The sequence below is a fragment of the Bos grunniens genome, chromosome 12 (assembly GCF_055505025.1).
Source record: "Bos grunniens cultivar Pamir isolate PY7600 chromosome 12, Bosgru_T2T1.0, whole genome shotgun sequence".
In the NCBI taxonomy this organism is placed as follows: Eukaryota; Metazoa; Chordata; class Mammalia; order Artiodactyla; family Bovidae; genus Bos; species Bos grunniens.
In genome coordinates, this window is record NC_141176.1 from 75,712,973 (window position 1) to 75,721,976 (window position 9,004).

Genomic DNA, 9,004 nt, shown 5'->3' on the forward strand with positions numbered 1-9,004 from the left:
GAAAAAAGAGTAGCCGTTTACACTGACTCTAAGTATGCCTTTCTGGCGCTACATGCACATGCTGCTACTTGGAAAGAAAGAGGCCACTTGACCACCCAAGGGTCCCCAATCAAATTTGGTGATCAAATCCTTAGGCTCTTGGAGGCAATCCATCTTCCTGCTGAGGTTTCAGTCTCCATTGTAAAGGACACCAAAAAGGGAGCACAGAAGTGGCAAGAGGAAACCAAGCAGCTGATCAGGCAGCTAAGAGAGCAGCATTACAGAACAATAACCTAACAGAGGTTGCCACCCTAGTTCTGCAAACTAATTTGCTAGAAACTCCCTCATATACTGAAGGTCAGAGTCAGGACTTTCAAGAAGATCATATGGGTGCTTCCAAAAGGAGAGACTCCTTATTCTGCCTGGGAGCCTCCAATGGAAGTTGGTTAACTCCTTACATGCCACTACTCATTTAGTGGAAACGGCCCTCCAAAGATTACTAGAAAGGTCCTTCAGAGGAACAGGCCTTCAAACGACTATAAGGCAAGTGGTCTCCTCTTGTCCCACTTGCCAATTAAACAACCCTCAAGGACCGTGAAGACCCCAGCTGGCCCAGCCCATCCAATATCTGCCAGAATAATACTGGCAGATGGACTTTACCCAGATGCCAGTTTCTCAAGGATATAAATACCTATTAGTCATGATAGATACATTCACAGGATGAATTGAAGGCTTTCCCACCCGGACTGAGAAAAAAAAAAAAAAAAAAACTGCTCCATGAAATCATTCTGAGATTTGGTATGCTCAGGTCATTACAAAGTGACAATGAGACATCATTTACTTCTAGGGTCTCCCAAGGGGTCTCTGAAGCATTGGGCATTGCTTATAATCTCCATTGTGCCTGGAGGACTCCGTCTTCAGGAAAAGTAGAAAGAGCTTACCAATTCTAAAAATCAGCAATATAAAAGATAATCCAGGAGACCTCCCTGGGATGGAAGGAGGCTTTACCAATAGCTCTCCTCTAGGCCTGTATTGCCCCTAAGGATCAGGTTTGTCTTAGACGTTATGAGATGCTATATGTGAGGCCTTTTGTTAATCTCAATGACCTCTTCCTAGATCCAGAGGCTCAGACCCTCTGATCTTATACCATGACCATTGAGCAATTCTAACAAGATATACACTTGTGGGTGTGTCAACCAGGACCAAAAAGATTCTAAAGAGCAATCAGTATATGCTCCAGGAACTCAAATCCTAATTAAAGTCTGGAAAGATGGGTCTCCAACGGCTCAAATCCAGCCCACATGGAAGGGCCCCTACCCTGTACCCCTACTTTCTACCCCCCACAGCAGTCAAGGTACCAGGAGATGTCTCCTGGATTCACTGCTCATGAGTCATGCCTTTGAAGAAAAAAGGGGAGGACAATCAATACACCTGTGAACACCTGGGAGATCTCAGATAGCTATTCAGAACTAAAAATGAGTGTGACTCTAATGAACACCCTCAAAATTATGTTTCTGTGGATAAGATTTCTCAGGACAGCTCTAAAGAGCCAACACAGCTTGACAGGGGTTGTACTCAAAAATAGATAGGAGATAGACCTCATGACCCCTGAACAAGGAGGGACTTCAGCCAACTTGAATGAGACTTGTTGTTTCTGGGTAAATACCTCCAGCTAAGTTAAAGAAAGTCTCACATTCTTCAAGAAAAACATTCAGATCCTCAGTTCAGTTCAGTCGCTCAGTCGTGTCCAATTCTTTGTGACCCCATGAATCGCAGCACGCCAGGGCTCCCTGTCCATCACCATCTCCCAGAATTCACTTAAACTCACTTCCATCGAGTCGGTGATGCCATCCAGCCATCTCATCCTCTGTCATCCCCTTTTCCGCCTGCCCCCAATGACTCCCAGCATCAGAGTCTTTTCCAATGAGTCAACTCTTCACATGAGGTGGCCAAAGTACTCGAGTTTCAGCTTTAGCATCATTCCTTCCAAAGAAATCCCAGGGCTGACCTCCTTTAGAATGGACTGGTTGGATCTCCTTGCAGTCCAAGGGACTCACAACAGTCTTCTCCAACACCACAGTTCAAAAGCATCAATTCTTCTGTGCTCAGCTTTCTTTCTTTCTTTCTATTTTTAATTTTATTTTTTTTAACTTTACAATATTGTATTGGTTTTGCCATATATCAAAATGAATCCACCAGAGGTATACATGGGTTCTCCAACTCTCGCATCCATACATGACCACTGGAAAAACTATAGCCTTGACTATATGGATCCTTGCTGGCAAAGTAATGTCTCTGCTTTTTAATATGCTATCTAGGTTGGTCATAACTTTTCTTGCAAGGAGTAAGCGTCTTTTATTTTCATGGCTGCAGTCACCATCTGCAGTGATTTTGGAGCCCAAAAGATAAAGTCTGACATGGTTTCCACTGTTTCCCCATCTATTTGCCATGAAGTGATGGGACCAGATGCCATGATCTTCGTTTTCTGAATGTTGAGCTTTAAGCCAACTTTTTCACTCTCCTCTTTCACTTTTACCAAGAGGCTTTTTAGTTCCTCTTCACTTTCTGCCATAAGGATGATTTCATCTGCGTATCTGAGATTATTATTATTTCTCCAGGCAATCTTGATTCCAGCTTGTGCTTCTTCCAGCACAAGCATTTCTCATGATGTACTCTGCATAGAAGTTAAATGAGCAGGGTGACAATATACAGCCTTGATGTACTCCTTTTCCTATTTGGAACCAGTCTGTTGTTCCATGTCCAATTCTAACTGTTGCTTTCTGACTTGCACACAGATTTCTCAAGAGGCAGGTCATGTGGTCTGGTATTCCTATCTCATTAAGAATTTTTCACAGTTTATTGTGATCCACACAGCCAAAGGCTTTGGCATAGTCAATAAAGCAAAAATAGATTTTTTCTGGAACTCTTGCTTTTTCAGTGATCCAGCGGATGTTGGCAATTTGATCTCTGGTTCCTCTGCCTTTCCTAAAACCAGCTTGAACATCTGCAAATTCACAGTTCACATATTGCTGAAGCCTGGCTTGGAGAATTTTGAGCTTTACTTTACTAGCGTGTGAGATGAGTGCAATTCTGCGGTAGTTTGAGCATTCTTTGGCATTGCCTTTCTTTGGGATTGGAATGAAAACTGACCTTTTCCAGTCCTGTGGCCACTGCTGAGTTTTCCAAATTTGCTGGCATATTGAGTGCAGCACTTTCACAGCACCATCTTCCAGGATTTGAAATAGCTCAACTGGAATTCCATCACCTTCACTAGCTTTGTTCGTAGTGATGCTTTCTAAGGCCCACTTGACTTCACATCCCAGGATATCTGATTCTAGGTGAATGATCACACCATTGTGATTATCTGTGTTGTGAAGATCTTTTCTATACAGTTCTTCTGTGTATTCTTGCCACCTCTTCTTAACATCTTCTGCTTCTGTTAGGTCCATACCATTTCTGTCCTTTATTGAGCCCATCTTTGCATGAAATGTTCCCTTGGTATCTCTAATTTTCTTGAAGAGATCTCTAGTCTTTCCCATTCTGTTGTTTTCCTCTATTTCTTTGCATCGATCACTGAGGAAGGCTTTCTTATCTCTTCTTGCTATTCTTTGGAAAACTCTGCATTCAGATTGGTGTGTCTTTCCTTTTCTCCTTTGCTTTTTGCTTCTCTTCTTTTCACAGCTATTTGTAAGGCCTCCCTAGACAGCCATTTTGCTTCTTTGCAATTGTTTTCCATGAGGATGGTCTTGATCCCTGTCTCCTATACAATGTCATGAACCTCATTCCATAGTTCATCAGGCACTCTGTCTATCAGATCTAGGCCCTTAAATCTATTTCTCACTTCCACTGTATAATCATAAGGGATTTGATTTAGGTCATACCTGAATGGTCTAGTGGTTTTTCCCTACTTTCTTCAATTTAAGTCTGAATTTGATAATAAGGAGTTCATGATCTGAGCCACAGTCAGCTCCTAGTCTTGTTTTTGTTGACTGTATAGAGCTTCTCCATCTTTGGCTGCAAAGAATATAATCAATCTGATTTCGGTGTTGACCATCTGGTGATGTCCATGTGTAGAGCCTTCTCTTATGTTGGAAGAGGGTGTTTGCTATGACCAGTGCATTATCTTGGCAAAACTCTATTAGTCTTTGCCCTGCTTCATTCCGTATTCCAAGGCCAAATTTGCCTGTTACTCCAGGTGTTTCTTGACTTCCTACTTTTGCATTCCAGTCCCCTATAATGAAAAGGACATCTTTTTTGGGTGTTAGTTCTAAAAGTTCTTGTAGGTCTTCATAGAACCGTTCAACTTCAGCTTCTTCAGTGTTACTGTTTGGATATAGACTTGGATTACTGTGATAGTGAATGGTTTGCCTTGGAAATGAACAGAGATCATTCTGTCATTTTGGGGATTGCATCCAAGTACTGCATTCCAGACTCTTTTGTTGACCATGATGGCTACTCCATTTCTTCTAAGGGATTCCTGCCACAGTAGTAGATATAATGGTCATTTGAGTTAAATTCACCTATTCAAGTCCATTTTAGTTCGCTGATTCGTAAAATGTCGAAGTTCACTCTTGCCATCTCTTGTTTGACCACTTCCAATTTGCCTTGATTCATCGACCTAACATTCCAGGTTCCTATGCAATATTGCTCTTTATAGCATTGGACCTTGCTTCTATCACCAGTCACATCCACAACTGGATGTTGTTTTTGTTTTGGCTCCATCCCTTCATTCTTTCTGGAGTTATTTCTCCACTGATCTCCAGTAGCATATTGGGCACCTTCTGTCCTGGGGAGTTCCTCTTTCAGTATCTTTTCATTTTGCCTTTTCATACTGTTCATGGGGTTCTCAAGGCAAGAATACTGAAGTGGTTTGCCATTCCCTTCTCCAGTGGACCACATTCTGTCAGACCTCTCCACCATGGATGGCCCCACAGGGCATGGCTTGGTTTCATTGAGTTAGACAAGGCTGTGGTTCTAGTGTGATTAGATTGACTAGTTTTCTGTGAGTATGGTTTCTCAAAGAAAGAGGTGGAGAGTCCTCAGAATGGCTACAATCTCTCTTTGGGGGATCCTTGTCCTGGTGAGGGGGAATTTGGAGTTGGCTAATGCCCCTACTAATCCCTGTTATCAGCATATTGATGCTGCTTATGATTGATCCATGTATTACCGATTGTCTAACCTGTTTTGCCTCTGCCCAGGTCAACAAGCTACAACATGCAGTGCCAGTTCAACAGGGATATATATATATATATATATATATATATATATATATATATATATAAAACTACACCTGACCATGGAAAATATCACTCACCCTAAGATCAGTTTAGTCAGTCAGTTCAGTCACTCAGTCATATTCAACTTTTTCCAACACCACTTTAAAGACTCTGAGGCTTGAGACCAACAAGATGGGGAGGCCCAATGCCTCTCACCATCCCAGTTCAGCAGGAACTAGCCAGAGAGTCCTTGACACCACAATTCCCAAAGAATTGGGCCTCCCATCTCTTGAGCGGGGAATGTTAGGTAGTTAGAAAAGGAAAAAAGAGTCCAAAATAGTGGTGGCTAAAAGACAAAGGAAGGAAAAAGAAGCCCACATAAATAGAACAAAGGAAGGTCCGAGAACCAGAGTGAGAACCTCAGGTGGAAGCAAACAGCCTTCCTGGCTCACCCAATTTACACAGGGCAAGCTCAGGGGGAGGAGGAGAAAAAAACATATAAAAAGAAGAGTCAAAATAGAGCCCTTCACTGCTCTACTCTCTCCTCTTCACATCTTTTGGGTTGGCCTGCTTCATGCTTTGAGGATGTATTTTCCTTTGCTTGCCAAATAAAACAGCTGTAACACTAGTCCATCCATTGCTTCAAATTTTTGCTGCAGCGAGACAGAACCAAGGAAATTACAAACTCCCCCAACACCATAATGACAGAAATGTCATTGTACATTTGTCCAAAATTGTAGAACTAACACAAAATACCAAGAGTGAACCCTAATATAAACTATGGACTTTGGGTGACATGACGGGTCAATGTAGATTCATCTGTTGCAGCCAGTGTATCATCTGGTGGGGACTTTGGTGGTGGGGAGGCTGTGGATTGTGAGGGCAGGGAATATATGAGAAATGTCTGTAATTGACCCATTCAATTAAATAAAAGAAAAAAAATCAATGAAATACTGGTAAGATATTGGTGAAAATTATATATCCAAATGGTGAAATAACACAATAGAGAAAATGGAGAGTTCTTTCAAGTTATAGACCAAGATTCATAATCCATTAATCCCTTAGAGAATTTCAGACTTTCATGCCACCTCACACAGATATAGCTTTCTCCATTTCAATCGGGAAAATTAGAAGGCCAGACTTAGCCTTTCTATAAGTAATTTATAGAACACTACTAAAGTTATCATTATAATCTCCTTTGCATCCCTTACAAATCACCATTAGCAGGTCCATTTTTAATTGATAAAAATATTTTTTGTGTTTATTAAATGTGACTTTCATTTAACTGAAAGAAATATAATTTAAGGTAAGAAATACATTTGAAAATTAACTTGCAATGCATATTATTAATATTTAATCTCTATTTTAGATACTTCTAGATCTATTATACATTCAGGGGTTAAAAAAGCTGAAGCACTCTTCCCGAGCATAAAGAATTTTAAAATTCTTTTTTGATTTTGCATAAGAGACTTACCTTCATTCCTTTTAAATAGTCTATTTTCAACTGCACTCTCAAAGAAGCTGCAGGAATAAAAGTAGAAAATGGCATGTAAATGAAATGTATGTTTCCTACCCTTACAGAGCTTACAATTTTTACTATGTGTGCAATTACTAATGACAAATGTTTGGCATCATTACTGACAGGTAGTATTGTGCCATGTAGTACAATATGTGTAGGACTTAATGAAACATAGATGTAGGGATTTATGGATTTACTTACACACTTTGAATAGATATGATTTAACTTTTTAAATTTTCATGACAATTTTTAATATATTTTTCATCTCTTCACTTTTCTAAAAATATTTTATTTAAACTGTCTTGTAAAGTAAGTTTTAACAGGCTTTAAAATAAAGATATGAGGATTTCTGCTAGGAATAAAAATGATGACTTTGGGCATATAATTTTAGCAACTTAGAAGCCTCTGGGTCACAGTTGTCTTCTGTGAGACTGAAATTATCCAAAGAATGATAGCTGAAGAAGTGGATATTATCAGAAGACACTTTGGTTTGCTAATGGCTTAATGAAGTGAAGTGTTAGCTTCTCAGTCATGTCTGACTCTTTTCAACCCAATGGATCCACCAGGCTCCTCTGTCCATGGGGTTCTCCAGGAAAGAATACTGGAGTGGGTTGCCATTTCCTTTTCCAAGGGATCTTCCTGACCCAGGGGTTGAACCCAGGTCTCCTTCATTGCAGGCGAATGCTTTACCTCTGAGCCACTGGAATATTAAAAGTGAAAATGAAAGTTGATCAGTTGTGTCTGACTCTTTGTGACCCCATGGACTATATGCATTTCTTTTAGTCCCCCAGTCCAAGGAATTCTCCAGGTAAGAATACTGGAATGGTGAGCCTTTCCCTTCTCCAAGGGTTCTTCCTAACCCAGGGATTGAACCCAGGTCTCCTGAATTGCAGGCAGGTTCTTTACCATCTGAGCCACCAGGGAAGCCCATGAGTCACCAGAGTGTTCCTAAACATTTAGTAAATTGCCCTCTTCTTTTAACATTAAATATATCAAGGATGCTAAAAATACCCCAATTTTAAATTTTATTATATATATAAATCCCAGATTATATAAGATCCTGATAGTTTTTCTACTAATTTAAGAATTTTTGTTAAATAAGAATTAAGAAAGAAAAAAGTGAGAGAGAACAAAAGACATAAAGAGATAGAAGCCAAAGACTGAGGCCTGAGGCCAACATTCACAGGTAGAGACTCATCCAAGGAGGCTGAGGTGAAAGAGAACGTGCTGTCACAGAGGTGAAGAGTGTGTTTCTAAAAGGTGAAGCTGGAGTCCATGCTTCTGAGTAAGATGAAGACAGAAGAGTGACAATGGGATTTGGCAAAGCAGAGGTTTTGGTGAGTTAATAAAAGCAGTATTTTAAAGAGAGACAGATTGTCATTTGCAGTCTCACTGCTCCAGGAACTAGAAAACATTTTAGAGGTTTCCTGGGGAATGGGGGGTTGTGCAGCAACTGGATCCCTAACTATGACCTAATAGGCTAGACCTTTAGAGGAAAAGTTGAAAGGATAAAACGATGGACTTTTTGAACAGAATTAAAAATGCAAAGGGCTTTTCAAGAATTGGAAAAGCAATTACTTCAGGCCACTGCCCTGTGCCTCTCAGATTTAAGTAAACCTTGACCTTTGAAAAGGAAAGGAAAGAAAAATGAAGTTGATTGGTCGTGTCTAACTCTTTGCAACCCCAAGGACTGTAGCTTACCAGGCTCCTCTGTTCATGGGATTGTCCAGGCAAGAGTACTGGAGTTGATTGCCATTGCCTTCTCCAGGGGATCTTCCCGACCCAGGGATAAAACCCGAGTCTCTCGCATTGCAGGCAGACGTTTTACCATCTGAGTCACCAGGGAAGTATGAATGTCAAGCTTGACCTTTACATTCATGAAATAAGGGGAATCACCCCTGGGGTATTAGCTCAAAGACTGGGACTCCTCCCTGAAGAGACTGTTTATTTTTCAAAACAATTAGATTAAACTGGGCTGGAGGAAGCACAAGCTGGAATCAAGATTGCCTGGAGAAATATCAGTAACCTCAGATATGCAGATGACACCAAAGTGATAAAGAACTAAAGAGTCTCTTGATGAAAGTGAAAGTGGACAGTGAAAAAGTTGGCTTAAAGCTCAGCATTCAGAAAACTAAGATCATGGCATCCGGTCCCATCACTTCATGGCAAATAGATGGGGAAACAATGGCACATTTTATTTTTTTGAGCTCCCAAATTACTGCAGATGGTGACTGCAGCCATGAAATTAAAAGAGGCTTACTCCTTGGAAGGAAATTTATGACCAACCTAG

The 9,004-nt window shown here is 40.6% G+C and overlaps 1 long non-coding RNA gene across 1 annotated transcript; it reads right to left on the reverse strand.

Annotated features, from left to right (window-relative positions):
* Positions 1-6,892: 6,892 nt before the first annotated feature.
* LOC147361923 (uncharacterized) lies at positions 6,893-8,520 on the reverse strand. The gene is made up of 2 exons (XR_015138396.1): positions 8,416-8,520; positions 6,893-7,414 (listed from the first exon to the last, which is right to left on the reverse strand). It is a non-coding gene; the product is annotated as an uncharacterized LOC147361923 (long non-coding RNA).
* Between the last annotated feature and the right edge of the window lie 484 nt (positions 8,521-9,004).